A 21,798-nucleotide genomic window follows, 5' to 3' on the forward strand; every position below is an offset into this window, starting at 1 on the left:
GTGACCTAAATCATCAAGAGGATACAACCAATTTCCCCTTCGCTATACCTAAGTGCAATCTTAGAATGATAACTTGTCATCCCATATAGACTTTTCTTCGAGTAGCAAAGAGTAATTCATTCATCCAAAAGTTAAATTTCTCACTGTAATTTAATATTCTCGTTTTGGTGTATCCATAAGATTATGGTGAATTTAGTCAACAAAGAAAATGGCCAGAACCTAATCATCTCTAAATACATTGCCAAAATCAAGTTTTCTGGACAAATAAAGACGAAGACTACAAAATGACCAAAGTTGAAGAATCTATAGAAAATTCAGCAGAGCTGCATATTTACACCCTAGCAAACACCCAGGATCTGTACCTCCATTATTTCACCTTATACCCAAGAGAATCTTTCTCTTAAAATATATTACATGGAATGTAAGTGCCCCATGAAGCACATTTTAAACCAAATGTTTAACTTATTAGTAAGTTACTGGATATATGGAATAAAGAAAAAAATCATTTGGCTATGATTTAGACTGACAGAGTTATAGATCCCAGATCTGCTTCATACTGGCTGGGTAACAATGGCAAGTTTGTCCAGTGCTTTGAATTCCTCATCTACAAAACAAGGATTTTAGCATAAATAATTCCTTTTATTTTATTTATTTTACCATAAATAATACCCCTTTCTGATTTAAAATTTGATCCTCTCATACCTGAAAAACAAACAAATAAACAAAAAAGCATGTGTGCTTATCACCAGAGCACCTAGGCAAGTGGATGCCTCCTGTACATCTTGTGGGTCCCAAATATGAGGCTACATCAATCAAATGGGGTGAAGAATATTTCTGGATGAAAGTGGGTAGAAGAGGGCTATTCATATGAAATCTGATTAGTAAATATGTATTGAAATCTGTGCCATGTTCTAAAAACATTTTGGAAAACAACGTATTCTTGCTAAAAAAAAATAAAAATAAAAACTGAAATCTTTAAAGTAGAAAATATTCCCCAGTGGCCTTTCTGAAGGAATGTTTATGGATTGTTTAAAAATTTTAGATGGGATTTTGAATGTATACTTTTCCCAAAAGTCTGTAGGACACTGTACATTGGCTCCTATGCTAGCTTGTCTGACGTTTCAGGCAAGAATAAGAAGAAGCTATATTGTTCTACCTCTCCAAATTCTGCCTAAGAGTTTCTTTTTTAACATTCAATTTCCCATGTTATATCATCCCAAATCTGCAATGTAAAAGGTAGCTTTCTTTTATATAGTAATCGCTAACCTATAGTAGATAGATTCGATATTGCCTCTATTCGACACATAAAAACACATGCGTAAGAGTCATAAAATTTGCCACTAGGATAGACTTGACTAGCCCTTCCTCTTACAATCAGTTGTGAATCATTAAGCAAGTGATTTAACTTCTGTGAGACTTAGCTTACTCATTTTTAAAAGAAACAAGACTGGATTAGATGACTCAGTTATTTAATTGAGTCTATTCTATGGAGTCTAAAATTCTAAGAATCTATTGTTCCTAAGTTTGTATTTTCTACCATTTGGGGTTTTTTGATTAATGATTTTATGTTATATTATACTCAAGTTCTTATAATTATAAAAATACACTTGCATGATTTTCACATGGATTCTAAGTAAAATATTATAATCCAAGTTTATTCATATTCCAGAAAGTAATAAGATGGTGCTTAAATAGGATTTCATTTCTAAGATAACAAATCAATAGTATTTATTGAGTGCTTGACATGAAGGGATTTATATATTTTTAATACCCAAAACATATTGTGACATGGATACAGTTATTTTTTATTGTACAGTTGAGAAAACTGAGACCGAGGTTACTCACCAAGGGCACAAAGCCAATCACTGGTGGAGCCAGGATTCCACGTCCACTCCTCTCTCTCCATAGGCCATCCTTGTAATCAAGTCTGGATTATGCCTCCTGTATCTACCTGTGACAGCTAACAACAATGAATGAATAAAATGACTTTTTAATCAAGGTCAAACAAAATCAATGGAAGGATACAGATTTTCTGCATGCAGGGGAAGGGTGTATGCAGTTGGCCCTTGAACAACATAGGTTTGACCTGCACAGGTCCAAAATATATGCGGATTTTTTTTTATGAATAGAGTACTATAAATGAATTTTCTCTTATGATTTTCATAATAAATTTTTTTCTCTAGCTTACTTTACTGTAAGAATACAGGTGTAATACATATAGCATACAAATATGGGTTAATCGACTGTTTATGTTAATCAGTAAGTCTTCTGGTCAACAGTAGGCTATTAGTAGTTAAGTTTTGGGGAGTCCGAAGTTATACACAGATTTTTTACTACATGGGGGTCAGCGCCCCTAACCCCGACACTGTTCAAGGGTCAATTGTAATTTTTAAAGCCTTTAGTAAGTATTGCTTTTCGTTTTTAAGGAAAGGAAGAAATAACCATAATTAAAGCAAGCTAAAATTAAAGCATTTGAAATTCAAATTGTAAGAGTGGATTATGAAGCTTAGTTGTTTCTTTTTTTTTATTTCCTGCTTTCAAATTAATCTGGAAATATGTAACTAGGTTCAGCAGCTGATTTACTACCAATATAATCAAGAGAGGAGGAAAAGTGAGGAAATAAAGAGAAATAACTCACTAAATGTTCTCTAATTAAAGTATATCATGTCTTCTTTTTACCACTTGTAACTAGACAAAAGAAAGCTATATTTGAAATAAAGGGTTTTTTGGCTAATGTTCAAGATACATCAAAATAAAATGTCCCCAATTTAAAAAATGGTATGAAATTTGATTGCCTATAACAGCCTTTTTATGGAAAAAATAATAATACTCTGTAGCTTAGAAGCAATAGTGTGAAATATATCTGGAAACCATTAAGAAGCCTTTTGTTACAAAACTCTGAAATGCTGATGCAGCCCTGGTATCAGCAAATACATCATTTTATTGCAGATATTCAAGGCCCATAGCAATTCAACAGAAAATTAATTAGTATCACCTCACCATAAATCTCAACGGTATTAGCTAAAACGCCAATTTTGTAATCACTTTTCATTAAAGCCAAAAATACTAATTAAAATTGATTTTTCCCTGTGCTTTGGTAAACGGCTGCCAGTTAATGGCTTTCAGTTGTAATGCAGACCTTTACTTAAATTAATTTTGTATGTTGTCTCCTTCCTTTTTATAAAGATAATAAAGTGTGAAAGGATAGGGGATGTTCACATGTAGGAAGAATAGTTACATATAAAGAATTCGGGGGCTTCTCTTAGTACTAGTATGGCCACTCTCTTTTATGAGCTGTTTTTGAATACATTGTTCATGAGCAAAAGTTAATAAATCCTTTAACAAATAAATAATAAGAATTCATTCTTACAAGTCATTTGAATGATTAAATAACATGTTTCTTTTTAAAGAACGTTTTGAGTAAAGTCATATTTGTGTGACATGACCCATTTGCAAAATCACAAGCCCATGAGCTTGGTCCATATTTTGAGGATCATTTGGAACAAATCAAGATTAATTTAAGTCTCAACAAATGTTAAATGGAAGGTGATACCTATATAAATGTCAAATCCCTCTCATTAGAACTAAATAGAAAAACAACAAACCATAAATTTCAAAGGGTAATCCACAACAGCTTTAATTGTTCTTTCAACTTTTTAATTAGTAAGAAATATCGATATGGTGCTAAAGGTGAGTTTTGGGGGCTGTCAGGGTGAGATGGATGAGGATGAGGGTTGGGGTTTTCTAATAAGTAATAAAAGATAGTGAGTCACATATGGTCAGGTTCTCTAAGGAGCCAAAAATTAGAACGAGAAGCCACATGGGCAAAATCAAATTCAGAGTTCTAGAGTTCCATGAGTGCAGAATGAAAGGTTAGCTAATATTTCCAGATTTAGACCAAGCATATGAGAAAAGACATAAAGGAGATCCCATATAAACCAGGTTCAAGATTCTAAGGGCTAACGAGCACAGAAAAAAATTCATTTTAATTAGTATTTTTGGTTTTAATAAAAAAAAGATTTCAAAATTAAGATTAAATTTTAAAATCTTAGATTAAATTCTAAGAATCCTAAGAGGTAGGAAGAGGCAGGGAGCAGAATCCACACATGGTGTCTAGAGTCAGAGAACTGCAGGGCACTTCTGCCATTTTTTATATGACTGTGTGACCTTGAGACCTTTACTCTTATACCCCAAACTATTACAACTCTATTCCATTCTCATGCAAAATTAAAATTTCTTCTTAAGACATAAGGAGGATAGCAATCTTAACAAACAAATCTATTCTAAGAATTAATAAATAGTAGCTATAAATCTCTCAGGTTTATTTGTAGTGTGTTAACACAAAGGAATTATTTAGTACACCCTTGACATTAGGGCAGCATAAATCCTGACTGTTACAAGTCTCCCAAATCAGAATTATCACTATGGCAAATAGCTTCCATCCCAAAACGGGATAAATTATTTCAGTTTGGACCATGAGTTCATAAAGTCATTTTGGTCTTCCCATAGACTTGTCTAGGTTATTTCTTTATGATCTCTTTATCAGAGTGGATTTTGCTTACAAAGCTAAGATTATATTTTAGATACTGATTTCTAACCATCACTAACACACTATTCAAAAGTTCTACGTCATGAAGAGACCATTTGTAATTGATGTTTACCACTTGATTATTTGTCAGACATCCCCAATATCGAAAATCACCCAAATCTTAATATCATTAAGTCATTTTACATGCACTTTAATGATACAGAAAACTAGCCAGAAAATACTCAGGGGCCATTAAGTTCTTCTATGCAGCTCTACTCTGAAGTGTGTGTTCAGTAATTTTCCAAGTAGTGTCCCAATAGCTATATAAGGAAGTTAGTGACTGTTGGCAGGTATTTTGCTAGTTACTTGAAGTGGTCATCAAACATAGAAAGAGATTCTATTAAACTGGGTTTGAGTAATGTAGCATAAGAAATACTCATCCTTGATCCATAATGAGGAGAAAGAAGTCAATCAATAAAAACAGATAAAAAATGTCAGATGATAGAATTAGTAGATAAGGACATTAGGGCATGCACATAACTATATTTCATATACTCGAGAAGGTAAAGGTAAGAGTCAGCATTCTAAGTAGATATGGAAGATTTTTTTTAAAAGACCCAAACTGAATTTCTGAGATTAAAAAATTCGATGTCTGAGATTTAAAAAAAAAAATAAACTGAATGAATGAATAGCAGATTCTTCCTCTGGAGAACACCGATTAATTCAAAATCTTAAAAGCATCCAGAAAGGGAAAAAAAATGCATTATATACAGAGAAACAAAGATAAGAATGATGGTAGATTTCTCACCAAAAACAATGCAAGTGGAACAACATCTTTAAAACATAAAAAGGAGAAAACTGTCAATCTAGAATTCTTAACAAGGAAAAGTACCTTCTAAAACAAAGTCCTTCAGGAGGAAGGAAAATGATACTAACTGGAAAAAAAAATGGGTCTACATAAGAAAATAAAAAACACAGAATATAGTAAACATGTGGACAAATATGTAGGGTAATTTAAGAGAAAAGCAATTTTTTTCAGCCCTCTGCTAGTGAGATTTCACTTTTTGTAATATTGCAAAGGTCCAAACCTAAGGTTTTTCCCTCTCCATCTTTATATAGAGGGTGGGCAAGAAAAGGTTTGTCTTGAGATGACTGTTTCTCTCATCTGAAATACAGCAACAAGGTCTCCCTGAATTGCCTGAACAGTGAGCCAGCTGATATCATCCTCCCTTTCTCTAGCCATAGAGATTATCCCTAAATTTCAATTCCCATGTTACCAGTGACTTCCTTCTCCCTGGAGACGGGACTTCAACTTCCTCTGGAGTCCCCAAAGTACCTAGCCATTGAGCCGCAAGGTTTCCCAGACAATTTATGTAAACAGCTGGCTTCTAAATCCAGACTTCCTGGTGACCCAGCAGTCTGTCTGCATGCTCAGCAAGAGTGTTGCTCTCACAGTTGCCCTGTAAGAAGGCAGAGTGACAGCAAAATGGAGACCCTCCATGTTAACACATATCTATTGTTTCTATTAGATCACCTAGGCTCTGGCATTACCTCCAGTGGATAAAGAGAACACAGGTACCACATGCCTCTACCCTTCTTACTGGTCCTTGATTAGCAGGCATTCTCCAGTAAAGTCACAGTAAACTGTGACATCGTGGAAGTCTTCCCAAGCAAACCGTGATACATGAAAAGCAGTGGTGACCATGATGGGTCTTAACTTGTACCATACCCACCACCTCTTTTATACCCAAGATAATTTACACTGATGATATCAACCACCACTCATTTGGTGCACAAAAAGGAGAGTTTCCTATGTACTCTAACAGAGATATTTCAAAGTGTCAAGTTAGTAGTGTTCATGACATAGTGTAAGAAATAAAATATAAAAGAACATTTTATGCTATCCTAACATTACTATCATTATAAATTACAGGAATCATCTCATAAGGATAGAACATCCTCAGCCTAACTGTACTACGTTTTCCTAGTGACAGGTTTAAAATGTGTGCATTCACAGAAGGAAGCACAGACATATTGCCAATCACAGGAATAAAACAACGGGCAGGCTTGCTGACTCATTGGATGAGCCAGAATAGGAGTTCTTAATTCAATTTCATAAACCTTATGGTTAGCGGAAATTTCTCTCTGATTCAGAAACTAGATTGACTCTAAAACTTATTTTAAGGCGTTATGAGTTTTATTCTTTGTTTCTGTACTTTACAGACAATTTTGTGAGAATATAGGAGACAATATATAAATAGACCTTAAGCTATCACCTCTTTTATGTTCTTTAATTAATTAATTTATTTATTAATTTATTTATTTAAAGTAAGTTCCACACCTAGCGTGGAGCCCAGCACAGAGTTTGAACTCATGACCCTGAGATCAAGACCTGAATTGAGATCAATAATTGGTAGCTTCACGGACTGAGGCACCCAGGTACCCCGTTATATGCTATTTTAAATGAGAGGTCTCTGAACTATCTTTGTATGTATGGGTCTGAATTCTCTTCTTTTACCTTGAGTTCTTCCCTAGGATATTCTCATGGTCCCTCATGTAAATATATTCCTGATGGCTCTGTCTCACCAGTTGTTTAATAATGGAGAGTTATGTAAGAGAACTTTGGTAACTGCAAAATAAAAATGGATTAGCACTCCCATATTTCCCTGCTGGGAGTGAACAACTATGTTTTAGTTTTAATCATGCCCCAAGTCACAGTGATTTGGCCACAGTAGTCAGAGGTTATAAGGAGACTACCTAGTGGCATCTTACCACAAATGAATCTTCTCACTGATTTTTAAGTTAAAGTTATGAAATTCTCTTTTCACAGGATGCTACAGGAGGAATCAACTCTTGACATCACCTGAAGAAAATAAGAAAGTGATGACAGAGAGTAACAGGTAGACCAGATGAAGTGTACATGTGAAAAATTCAAATCATGAATATTCACCAGTCAGCAGACCACGAAGTCAATTAGTTGGTCATAATCAGCATTTTTAAAAATAAAATAGGATACGGGCGCCTGGGTGGCTCAGTTGTTAAGCATCTGCCTTCTGCTCAGGGCACGATCCCGGCGTTCTGGGATCCATCGGCTCCTCCGCTGGGAGCCTGCCTCTTCCTCTCCCACTCCCCCTGCTTGTGTCCCCTCTCTCACTGGCTGTCTCTCTCTGTCAAATAAATAAATAAAATCTTAAAAAATAATAAATAAATAAATAAATAAATAAATAAATAAATAATAAAATAAAATAGGATAGAATAGGAAGGATAAAGAAATCAACCTGCTTTGCGTATAGTAAGAGTATGATTGTGTTTGCAAGAGGTATGCATACTGGATCAATCTAATATTTATTTCTTTTGGTGGGTGATTGTAAAAAGCCAATTCCCTAAAATAGGATTCCAGGTTGTTTGTTTGGGGGCTTTTTTCTGCTTCTACCTTGAACACTGGTATAGTTACAAAAATTGGATCATTTTACATATAGTTCTCTAATCTCTAAAAAAATTTCCTAAAAGACAATTTACATCAACCTAATTTACTATTTTTGGTGGCTGTATAGTACTTCCTAGTATGAGTATACCGTAATTAAACTATTTGAGTAGTTTGCTTTTTTTCCAGTTTTGTTATTAATAGTCCTGTCAAAATAAATCCTGAAATATACATGCCCTTAACTACTGTGATTTTATTTCCGTGGACTAGATCCCCATAAGCAGGAGTGCTCTTAACAGGGTTTACAAACTGACTTCTGAAGTCATTCTATAACATCTTCATATCTTCTTTTAGACTTGTCTTATTTTTGGCTTTAAGTTTATGGATCTTTGCCGAAATTATTTATTACCTTTTCTTCAGAATCTGGGTGTACCAGTCTGCATTCTTGGCTGCAAACAAAAGAAACCAATTTGGATAGCAAATGAACAAATAATCAATTGGAAAGGACATCAGTCACTAACACAGTGGAGACAAAGCTGGAATATGAGACTCAGAACTAGGAAAGAATGCATCCAAGTCTCACCATGGGTACAGTTTTATGAGAAGACATTTGATGCCACAGTAACCACCAGAGTTGGATATTCAACACCGAAGTCTTAAAACTCTTTATCTGTGAGTCTGTGGCCCTCCCTAAAGATTTCAAAGCCAAAACAGAGAAGCCACTTGGATGAGCCTAGGACCCAAGCCACATCACTAGCTTCTAGGGATCCATCAAAAGGATTCTATGTTCCACTCAGTTCTCCATAAAGTAAGCAGCTACAGCCTCCTAACCATTCTCTCATGACTTTCAAAGGTCTTAGAGTTCACAACTTTTCATTACCCAGGATCCACTTATAAACTCCTTTTCATATTTATCATTCCAAAACAAAAAATTTAATGACACAATACAACTTTTCCTGACAACAGTCACAAAAGTGTTCCCCTCCTCCCAAAGCCTCAACTAACTTCCTCTAGGTTATAATTACCCTCCCTATGTTTTTTTACTATTTTACCTGGATGTTCTCCAACCAGTGAACCAAACTGTAAATTTCACTACAACTAACTTCCTATAAATTAGAATAGGAAATGGGGCGCCTGGGTGGCTCAGTCGTTAAGCATCTGCCTTCGGCTCAGGGCGTGATCCCAGGGTCCTGAGATCGAGCCTCACATCAGGCTCCTCCCCTGGGAGCCTGCTTCTTCCTCTCCCACTCCTCCTGCTTGTGTTCCCTCTCGTTGGCTCTCTCTCTCTCTGTCAAATAAATAAAATCTTTAAAAAAAAAGGAAATGGGGTGCCTGGGTGGCTTAGTCAGTAAAGTGCCCACTCTTGATTTTTGGCTCAGGTCATGACATCAGGGTCCTGGGATTGAGCCCCATGTGGGGCTCTCCACTAGTGGGGAGTCTGCTTGAGATTCTCTTCCCTCTGCTCCCCCCTGCCATTCACGTGTGTGTGCACATGTTCTCTCTAATAAATAAATATTTTTTAAAAATTAGAATAGGAAAAGAACATAACCAAAAAAAAAAAAAAAAGGAAAACTAGCTCAACTTCCTAAAAATATTCACAACACAGTGAAGAAGAAACTATAGGCCCAGTCTCCAGTCTTCAGTTCTGAAACTGGTGAGTGATGCAGTTGCAACCAGGGTTTATGATTTCCGTCCTCTGCTACGCACTCTATATTCCTTTGCCTTAAAATAGTACCTCTACTAATCAAGATTCTTCACTTAGTGAGATATCTCAGACTTTGATTACTAAAGGTAGAGAACGTTCAGTGATCATCTCAGCTGCGGTAATTACTCACAGCATCAGAACCTTACGGAACAGTTATTTCTCCACCAAGGTACATGTAAGTTGCAAGCCCAGTATGGGCTGGCTCCAGGCTGCACATCTGCCCTGTGGCTCTTCAATTCTTGGACCCAGGCTGAAGGAGGGATACATTCACTCTTCTTTCTCCTCAGCCCACCAACACTTCCCTCCCCATTTCTCACCCTCACCCTCATTTCTCAGATGAAATGGTTCTGATGAAGCAGGGACAGGGCTAGGCTCAGCGGAGTGAGGTCCTTACGCTGGATATAAAATTTAAGGGACACCAAAAATTCATCAATCAAGATAAATAATTTTCACATGGTATTTTAAAAATCAAAATTAATGCAAAAAGTCACAATACACTTGTCAAATGTTTAAATAAAGAAAGGCTCAAAAAAAAAAAAAGGCTCAGTGCGCCTGAGTGGCGCAGTCGTTAAGCATCTGCCTTCGGTTCAGGGCGTGATCCCAGCGTTCTGGGATCGACTCCCACATCAGGCTCCTCCGCTGGGAGCCTGCTTCTTCCTCTCCCACTCCCCCTGCTTGTGTTCCCTCTCTCGCTGGCTGTCTCTGTTAAATAAAATCTTTAAAAAAAAAAAAAAAGGGCTCAATATTGATGTTTCCTTTTGCCTCAGACTCTAATAGGACTCGGCACAGTACTGCTACCAATTCTGCCCACATTTGAACTGTTGATATTGTGTTGATTGTGAATTTTTTTCCATTAATTTTTATTTTTTTAATATCACATTAAGATATCATTTAGTTGCATTAAAATACTGAGATTTCTGGCACCCGATGCCAGTACCTAACTTGCCTTACCCTAGTCCTGGCTCTAAGATCACCAATGACATGTATAGTGCTAAAACCAATGATTCAATTCTCAGGCCTCATCTCGCTTGTCCTATGAGCAGCATTTGATATCAGTGGCCACCATTCTCCTTAAACACATCCTACACATAGCTTCTAGGACACGAGTCTTGCAAACCTCGTATCAGCTCCCTGTGTACTCCTTCTTAGGGTCCTTTGCTGATTCCTCCACATAGAAGGTTCCTCCTGTCTTCACATTGGAGGGTCCAGGTTTCTGTTCTTAGAGCTCTTCTCTTCATTTTCTTCATTCACTCTCTAAGTTATGTAATTGAGTTCCATGGCTTTAAAAAAACTTTCAATTTAAAAATTTAGTTTACATATTGTCTTAGTCCATTTGGATTGCTATAACAAACTCCTATAGACTGGGTGGTTGATAACCAACATTTATTTTTAACAGTATGAAGGATAGGAAGTACAAGATCAGGGTGCCAGCATGGTGGGGTTCTGGTGAAAGCCCTCAACCAGGTTGCAGATTGCTGATTTTTTGCTCTGTCTTCACATGGCTGAAGGGGCTAAGGAGCCCTGTGGGGTCTCTTTTACAAGAGCACTAATCTTATCCATGAGGGGGTCCACTAATCCTATCCATGAGGGGGTCTACCCTCATCACCTAAGCACCTCCCAGAGGCCCACCTTCTAATACTATCATGTTAGAGGTTAGGATTTCAAATTCGCACATTCAACTGCCTTGTGGTCTCTTGTTCCCCTGCCTGCTGGCTCTGAGATTCATTCCCTGCCTTCCCTGGTTTCCTTACATTCTGACTTCCAGACCACTTCAGCCAATGGAAAGCACTGGCAGAAGCTTGGAAGGCAGGAGTAAAATAAAATCCAGATTATCTCTACCCCCTCACTCTGTTTCCTGTGGGATCTCAAGCAGCAAGGAGGACTTCTCCTCTGCCTCTGCTCCAGCTGCACTCCCCATATCCACTGGGAAATCCCATCTTGGCTCTATATTCGTGATGGCTCCAATTGTTGACTCTTGATATGCTACCTTATTGTGTGGTTCCTCTAGCCCAAAGAGTGGCAGCCATTTTCTGCTGTGGCAAACTTCAGATTGAAAACTTTTATTCTTCTCTTTCTTATACCAGAAATTCAATCCATTGACAAAATTATCTGGCTCTACTTTAAAAACATATCCAGAGCGTAATTAGTTCTCACTCTCTCCCACTACCACCAACCTGCTTCAAGACACCATCACCTCTCATGTTAAGCACTGCAATCCTAGTCTCCTAACTACATCTTCTTTTCCACCTAATGTATTAATTAGACATTAACCTCAATGGTGTCTTTAAAATATAATTCAGATCACGTCACACACATCTGCACAAAATCATTCATCCATTTCCCAGTTCACTCAAGGATGGCCTACAATGTCCTTTATGATCTGCTGCCTCTATCCCTATCCCTACCTCATTCATTGTGTATCTCTATACTGACCACCTTGGAATACAGGTCACTGCTTTTACAGTCTTTGCATTTCTTCTTCCCTATGTTTGGAACCTTCTACTCCCAAATATTTTAACAGTGTGCTCCCTCTCTCCCATCAGGTCTCTATTGGTATTGTTTAACCTAACCCCCATATTAAGTTACAATGTCCCATTCTCTGACCTCCCCTATTTTCCTTGACTCTATTTTATTTTTCTGCATAGTATTCATCAGAGTTTGATATGTGATGTATTTATATGCTTATGTGTTTAATATCAGTCTCTCCCCTCGATGATGTTAACCATGAGGAACTTCTTTTTGTTCACTGCTATATTTTTAGCACCTAGAAAGATGAATGACAAAAAATTAGCACTCAATAGCCATTTCTGAATAAATGAATGAGTGAATGACATGAATATGTCATCACATCACATGTAAGATACATGCTTTCTAGGTCCTATCAGTACAATGTAATCAATATAGTGAACCTATGTGCTGATGGAATCCTGGGTCAAATTTTGAAGTTGCAATAATACCTTTTTAAAGCCCTTGTATCTTCTGCTCAGTGGAATAAAAAGAAGAAGAAAAAAATCATTTTTCAGATAAATAATTGCATACCAGGTGTTAGGGTATGCTGATGTGCTCCAGCAAGATCACATTTGAAGCAGCAGCTGTAATTGAAGTAACCACCTGTCATCTTCTAGAACTCATCTATCTTCAGCGTCAGCCATATTGGAAAGACAAATGAGGATGGGGTAGGAATCAACTGCCCACATCTTTCAAGTATTTGATTGTGACACTAATCTCTGCTTTTCTTCAGTGAGGCAGTATTGCTTGGGTCAAAGTACTATGCATCAGCTGACTCTCCAGAAGCCCCTATTCTGACTGGTAGTTTAAAGCAGCACTGTGAATTTCCAGAAATTTGCTTCCACTCACAGGCAGTGTCACCTAATCATAAAAATGGCACAGTTGTGATGAAAAGTAAAAACAGGATAATTCAGAGAATCCTAGAAGGAAGATTCACAGCGTGTGTTTGGTTTTCATCAAAGGTAGTTTAAACTCTCTTCATTCATAGATAACTGGGTTGTTGGATTGACTCAGCTGATAATCAGGGAAAGGGCCGTACATTTTCTATTAATGTAATTCATCAGGCCTCAGCTCAAATCAATCCAGATCTTAGTGGACTGCCAACTATTTTACCCCCCCCCCCCACCTTACACAGGATGCAGGTAAGCCATTCTGATATTACACTAACTCTGTTGCCCATTTTGTCTATGGCAGTAAAGGGCTGCTCCCTCGCCTATTCTTCCCAGGATCCAACCATTCCTATGGCAATCAAGTAAATACTTTCACCTCCAGCATCTCACAGTGTGCCCAACCTATAGAGAACAACCTCTAAAGCCCCTTTCCATGGTAATGACATTACTGTCACAAATTTATTTTTCAAGGTCTTGGCAAATAAAGTGTATCTTGAGTACCACTGGGTTATATTAAATAAATTCACTCCATCACTTCAGTCCCCTGACATCTTTGAACTTCTCCATTATTACCAAGGAATTTCTGCCACCTTTCTTTCATATGGGCCACCATTGAATATGGGCTTCAATCAGCTGACCAAGCAAACAATTAAAATCATTCTCAGAGTAGAAATGAGGGAAGTTGTCTTAGTAAGGAATCTCCCATAGGTTAAGGACTTATGGCATCTTCAGGCCAAAAGAGAACAACTTTTTCAAAAAGCGGAGAGGTGGCTTGCACTCGTTGGCACGAAACGTATAGAACAGTTGGCACTTTAAGCTTTCCAAGTGCTTCAAATCCTCCTAGATATAGCCATCCCAACACTCAAGTTTCCAAACTTTCATATAAGAGATATCGTGGACCAGAAATTCAACTGATATATTAATTTAGTAACTATTTGGTTCTTGACTAACTCAGCCCCATGGCTGCAAAAAATTAGTGGGATCTTGGCAAGGTCATGTTAACATCCATTCCTTGAGCTGAGAATCTGGACACTTAAACCTGTCATTCTCCTTCTCTGATCTGTTTAGTACTGTTGAAAGGAGTCACCTCACTTCATAATTCTTGACTTCTTCATACTTCTCATATTCATCTAAGGCAGCAGACATTAGATTCTCCAAAGTTGTACCTTCAAAGGATATTTAATTATATTTGACCACAGGTAAAAATTTAAGTAACTGTTTCACTACAGCATACAATGAGTTTCCCTACTCCTTTTTCAGAGTCTTAAGATGTTTACTGCCTTCAGCCCCTACTATATCAGATTCTACCTGTTTCCATCCTGGTAACAATATTCTTGGTTGCAAACAACAGAAACCTACTCTGGTTTATTTAAGCAGAAAGGGGTTTTCTGCAAGGTAGTGTATTAGTTATATACTGCTGTATACCAGATTATCCAAAATTTAGCAACCGAAAACAACAAGCAGTTATTATTCAGTTTCTATGGGCAGGGACATTGGGAATGGCTTAGCTGGATAGTGCTGGGTGAGAGTCTCCCAAGAGACTACCGTAAGGTCTAGACTGGGGCTGCAGTCATTTTAAAGCTCAACTGGAAAAGGATTTCCCTCCAAGTCCATTCACATGGGTCTTGACAAACTCCAGGTCCTTGCTGGTTCTTAGCTAGAGACATTAGGTCCTTGCCATGTAAGTTTCTCCATGGGGTCATTCACAAATGTCAGCTGGCTTCCCTCAGAGTGAGCAAGCAGAGAGTAAGAAAGGGTACCCTCAACACAGAAGCCATTGTGTCTTTGCAACGTAAACTCACAAGTGATATCCCATTGCTTTTGCCTACTCTATTTATTAGAAGTGAGTCATTAGGTCCAGCCTACACATGGGGAAAGGATTATTCAAGGAACAGGATTCAGTGGGGCAGGTAGAGGCCTCCCTACCACAGATGTCCAGCATCTGACAGAATTTACAAGAAGGTGAGAGAACCTGCTCAGGATCCAACACAGCTAAGTCCTGTCTAAAGGACAGTTTAATTGTACTGTCACCACTAGGCATTTGCTATTGTCTTCACTGGCACTTCTGCACTCCGGGACTTTGACTCCTGCAACGATTAACTTTCTGTGTCGACTTGACTGGGTTTAGGGATGCCCAGATAGCCAGTGAATCATAATTTCTGGGTGTATTTCTGAGGGTGTCTCTAGCAGTGATTAGCATTTGAATTGGTAGACTGAATAAAGACATTGCTCTCACCAATGCACCAATGAGCACCATCCAAACCACTGAGGGGCTGAATGAAACAAGAAAGAAGAGCAAATTGCTCTGTTCGAGGTGGGGCATCTCTCTTTTCCTGCCCTCAGACATCGCCACTCCTGGCTCTCAGGCCTTCAGACTCAGACTAAATTATACCACTGGCTTTTTTGGTTCCCCAGCTTGCAAAAGGCAAACTGCGGGACTTCTCAGCCTCTATAACCATGCGAGCCAATCCCTGTAAGTCATGTCTTTTCCTACATCTGTCTATATCTATCTATATTATTGGTTGTGTTTCTCTGAAAAATCTTGGCTAATACAATTCTATTATTGCAACTAACTTTCTACCGCTCATTTCAAGATGACTTTCTCATTACCTAAGTTTACCAAACTTCAGGCAGTTCACATGTGAGTCTTCTGTGTAACTTATTAAGCAATATTAAAATCACTAATAATAATACTTTGTACTCTGCTTTCTTCCAATGACTCCCAAATCTATAATTAGAATTATTTAGGTTTGTGCCAATTTAATTTATTGAAGCCAGTTTAATAATTGCTATAAGAAATCTGATGAAAAGCTATATTTCTGGAAAGGAATTTTTAAAGATATTACTTGCTTTGTTCTTGAAAAAAATGGCAAATTTTGTGAGACATGATTTTAAACCTCATGCACTTAAACCGTAATTTTGAAATTTGCCCAAAAAAGTCATGATTGTGCTTAACCTTTTGAAGATAAAATTTCTTGTAGGTTCCTTGAAGTTAGCAAATTGTCTTCCACGACACCTTGCACATGGTCAGCACTCAATAAACGCTTATTTGAGGGATCAAACAGATTCCATTTATATGAAACATTCTTTGATTCCTTTCAATCAGTCTCACACAAAAGAAGAAACAATTTTGGTGTGTGATAAAAGCAAAGGAGTGCATTTTCTGAATGTTAATGCATACAATAGAGGGAAAGTCGCATTTGTTATAACCCTGCCATAAAGTGCAGCTGTAATCTCACCGTGCATCTGTTCCATCTGCCATCAATTAGTTTGATGAAACAGGCTAACAGTGAGGGAGTGATTAGCAGGAAAGATTAAACTCACTTCAGTTTTAATTACAAATCTTTGTCCTTAAAGTTTTATTGGCTTGAAAGCACCCCTACTGTTTCCTGTTTCTCCTCCACAGTTGATGTACATTTTATTATTTCACTTTGAAATTATTAATGCACTTTATTTGGTATTTATTTCTAATTACAGACTTTATCCACAAATGTTACTGATATGCCCATATGCCAGAATAAGCATAACTAAGACTATTCAAATCTTACCAATTAAAGTACAAATGATCTTTAATAGCAAATGTGGCATCTGTTATATGGAGAGAACTCCGAGGGTTACATATTTGTCTCTCCACTTGTTTCATTCATTGATGGATTCACTCATTTATTCTTTCACCAAATATTAATTTGGCTCCTATTATGTCCCAGGCCCTGATAATAGGTGCTTAGGATACATAAGTGAACAAAAACCTCCAAATCCCTAATTTCACAGAACCTATATTATAGTGGCTGGAAATAAACCAATTGTTGTGGGCTGAATTGGGTCCCCCAAAATTCTTATGTTGAAGTTCTAATCTCCAGTACCTCAGAATGTAACCATATTCAGAGAAAAGTCTTTAAAAAGGCAATTAAGTTAAAACAATGTGATCTCCTTATAAGAAGAGGATATTTAGACACAGACAAGCACACACAGAGAAAGGACTATGTGAAGACCACGGAGAAGACCGCCATCTACAAATATGGAGAGATGCCTCAGAATGGAACCCTGTCAACCTCTGATCTCAGATTTCTGGACTCCAAAACTGGGAGAAAATAAATTTCTTTTGTTTGAGACACCCAGCCTGTGTATGTTATTATGGCAGCCTTAACAAACTAATACACCAATAGACAAACAAGCAAGAAATATAAAGAAGCGAATTATATATTTTAGAAAGTTTCCATGCTGAAAAAAATAGGTCAATAAAAGGGAACTGTGGAGTAGGGCAACATTCATTCATTTCCATCTCTGAGAAAATCATTTTAAAGTGTGAATAGGCACCAATTTTATAAAAAATAAGACCACAGCCAGAAGGTTTCTTGATGAGGGGAAAGGAATGTTTTCACAAGACTCTACCAATTATTTTTCTTCCATCATTCTTCCCTTATTAATAGCCATATAGCAAAATATGATCATTTATGGATATGTTTCACAGCATTAAAATTTTCTAATGTATTCAATATGTCAGGGTTAAGCTAGCCAAGCAACCAGTACTGAACCAGGTTGCCTGATACTTTTAACATATTGTTCTATGACATTTTTTTAAAAGACACATACATGTTTACTTTTAAATCTTATATTTTCTATTGTGCTTTGAGTCTAAAACTCAGTACTTATGATTTTCATATAGCAGAAATTACGGACAAAACAGCTACTTTAAAAACTCGCACAGTTTTTTTTTCCTATAACTCTAAGACTAGAAGGAGAAATTTTCTTTTGGGCAGAGTCTTTAGCTCTGAGAAGTATTACTTTGCTTTGTAGTCTTAGTCAAGCAAGTGTAAGTCACAAGATACATTCACTGTTCTTGAGGTTAGACCAGACATTAGTTAAGTGATACAAATGCATATGTTTCAGACTTGTGAGGCATTCTATTTAATAATGTAAAATTCTCGGGGTCAGGAAGTGTTGGGCAGTGCAAAAAGTATGTCTCTGAAGAAAGTATACAACTCCATCATCCCCTGTGGGTTAGCCAAACTAAGTCTCATGACATTACAGCTCTGCATGGACTTTTCCAGGAGCACGATTTTCAATAAAATAGGACTTCCAAAGATTGGCAAAACGCTTCATGATATCATCAGAGAATGAGGTAAGGAGTGATTCAGTGGTTTTGGCCACTACTCACTCCCCGTCTCCCCCACCACACAGAGATGCATCCTGCCAATTCCAGAAAAGAGCCATCCATAGACATCCATTGTCAGAATTGCCTCTTTTCACTTAGGCATGGAAGCAAAGGAGCGTTAGCCCCACCCCACCCCACCCCACCCCAGGATATCTTTGAATTTGTTCACAAATCAAGCAGAAATTTCATTACACTCAATTTTTATGTTTTCTTATTGGTATAGTTCTGAATAAACCATTTAAGAAACTTTATTTCTCTGAACATCTGAGTCTTAGAGAATTCTTCAAGACATGAGTTGTGCCTGGCCTTACTTTTTCTCTCTCATTTTTATGCCTATAGTTCTATCCACCAGAATATAAAATTCAGAATCAAAGGAAGAAACCAGTTGTGCCTAGACAAACAAATGAGGCCATGCCTTTACTGGCACGGGGAGAAGGTTTTCCAAAATACATTCTAAGCATTTAGATTTTGAATCTCTCCATTGGCTACTAAGTTAATTGGGAGGAAAAAATAAGGAGATGGTTTTAGGTGGAAATGCAACAAAAATATTTATATCAGACTCCCTGATTTCAGCATAATGAATAAATATGCAGTAAAGATCGTAGGGCAGCCAGTTATTCTCTCAGAGGGAGGGAGAAACTGTTTCCCAACTTCTTTTTTACCATAGCTAATCACTAGTTTTTCATGCTTTGAAAAGCAGATATTCTGTGCCTTTTCGACTCTTTTCCAAGGCATGTTTATATTGCACAGCAATTCTTTCCAGAAAAGCCATTTGTATACTGGTTTATTGATCCTCATAGTCTCTGTGAGAAAGAAAAATGGAATGTAAAAATATTTACATTTTGTGGATCAAAAATATTAAGGTTATATAAGGGGTAAAGTTTAATACCTGCTTCAAACCCTATATCCTCAGACTCCTTTACTAATAGAATTAGTTGAGGGGAGACAACACAGTAGAGCATTTCTGCCAAAGATGATCCAAAGGACAAGGTCAAAAGTGTCAGAAACTGTACCTGCCTGGGACAGCTGCCTCTTTACGGACAAGAGTGGCACCAAATGCACAGTCAAGAACTCCACAAATCTTGACACACAGTTGCTCTTCAGTCCTGACTGGGTTCATGGCTCCACACGCAAGCATCCTTTCTGTCGCCCAAGCTCATAGACCCACGCTTTTCCCATCCCTGCCTCCTACCATCTCTGTAGGGTAGCTTCCATCTTGTATGACTACTAGCTGGAACTGGCTCCCGTAAATAATATCCCTCTCAATCTGGCATGTATCACCACTAACTGGCCACCCAGTTGTTCACAGCAGCTTAGCCTCCACACCACCTCCCCCTGAGAGCAGCTCCAGCTGGGGAATCTCTTTGTAGTGAGCCAGTCCCCACCCCCTTATCCTCAGCTGGTCCCAGCCAGTTGTTACAGCTAAGCAATCAGGCTCACCTATATCCTGACATAGGCCAAACCCAAGAATACTAGTGGAGTGGGTAGGTTCTCTCTCCTTTAATTGTTCCTGGCCCCTCCCCAGGCTCGCCCTGGCCCATTCTTGCTCTGAACAGCTGTCAGGTAACTGCTGTTAAATCTCTCCACTTAGGCATTTAGGTGAAAGCCATTAGCACCTTAACTGTCTTCTTCCTTCCTTCCCTAAGCCTGCTTTCCCAAGCTTATCTCTATGGAACAGTGGAGAAGGCACTGGACTTGAAATAAAGAGCTGAGGTTCAATGGGAAGATGAGTAATTAAACTCTAAGAGCCTCTGCTGCTGGCAACACTAACCAAGACCATGCTTATCAGAGAGCTTAGAACAATACACAATACCTACCAGTTTCTTGGTACAAATTAACTGAACTTTCATGAATTTAGAAAAGCATTTCTAGGCAAAAAGAATAAGCAATAAGAGTAAAATGATAGCAGGGGGAGGGGGAATTGTTCTTAAAAGAGCCAACTACTCTGGCTATTCAAAATTAACTAGAATGAAGCATGAGAGACTATGGACTCTGAGAAACAAACTGAGGGCTTTCGGGGGAGGGGAGGAATGGGATAGGCTGGTGATGGGTAGTAAGGAGGGCACGTACTGCATGGTGCACTGGGTGTTATACGCAACTAATGAATCATCGAACTTTACATCAAAAAAATTAAAATTAAAATTAAAAATTAAAAAAAATTAACTAGAAATTTGTGGCTTGCAAGTGGAAAAATTAGACTCTCTGATGCCACTTTTTCTCCCTAAAACCTTCTACTTGATTAACTTCAAAGTGTCCAAATAAATAAGCATTCTTTAAGGGGAACCGTGGGAGACCAAAAAATGACACTCCCCACCCCTAATAAGATACCCGTATCAAATCCCTGGAGCCTGCAAAGGTTACTGTATTTGTTTAAAGTTCCTCTTTTGCAGATGTAATTAAGAATCAAGATGAAATCATCTTGGATTATCCAGGACTGCCCTAATTCCAATGACAGCCCTGCCAATACCATAATTTCAGACTTCCAGCCTCTGTGACTGTGAGAGAATAAATGTCTGCTGTTTACACCACCAAATGTGTGGTTGTTACAGCAGCCCATGAAAAGAATACAGTGACCTTGACAGAAGCTCCTTTGTACTAGTCAGTTCAGGCTGCTCTAACAAAAGACCATAGACGGTGGCCTGAACAACAGATATGGCAAGCTGAAGATCAAGGGACCAGCAGATTTGGTTCCCGGTGACATCCCTCTGCTGGCCTGCAGACCACTGCCCTCTCGTTGTGCCTTCACAAGGCAGAGAGAGATGGAGGAGGCAAGCTCTCTAGCGTCTCTTCCTACAATCATGAGGGTCCCGCCCTTATGACCACATCTAAACTTAACATTCTTCCAAGAGCTCCATCTCCAAATATTATCATATTGGCAGTTAGGGCTTCAATACGTGAATTGGGAGGTGGAGGCAGGAGACACAAACACTCAGTCCATAACACTCTTTTAATGATGCTTCAGGAACAGAGACTCCTCTCAGGGAGATGACTTAGTTCTTTTTCCTCAATATCATCCGCTATCCTACCACTTACCACTCACAAAGGGGTGGCTCTGTATTCTCTACCAAAAGGTAGTAGCGAAAGCACAGAGACTTAGCATATAACCTCTACACATTTCTATTACTCTACTAATTTATTCTGTCACTCTGCAATCCACTCACTCATTTGACTAAGATATATGTAAGATATATACTAAGCAACTTTTAGTTGACATCTCAGAGGTCAAAGTGAATGAATACATAGATTTTTTTTAAATATACAATCCAGAATCTGGGGTCCTAGAAGGATACCTAGAGTGACCTGGTAGACTTCATTCCAGTGGGGCAAGGAAAATAAGCCTCCTGTTACCTTAGTCTGAAAGGAAACTGGCCACTGGGTAAGGTGGACCAGAGTGGGAATCAAAGAAAACAATGCTATCAGGAGTGTGAGTACAGTAAAGCTCAATTTGTGATGCATATGCCTGGGAGACTAAAATCAAAATAAGGAATCTCTTGCTTGTCACTTAGCTTCAAGAATAACATACTCTTCTAATTTTTCTCTTACCTCTCTGGGTGCTGCTTCTTAGTCTAATTTGCTGGCACTTCCTTC

This window comes from Ursus maritimus, unplaced genomic scaffold (genome assembly GCF_017311325.1).
Source record: "Ursus maritimus isolate PB19 unplaced genomic scaffold, ASM1731132v1 scaffold_4, whole genome shotgun sequence".
In the NCBI taxonomy this organism is placed as follows: domain Eukaryota; kingdom Metazoa; phylum Chordata; class Mammalia; order Carnivora; family Ursidae; genus Ursus; species Ursus maritimus.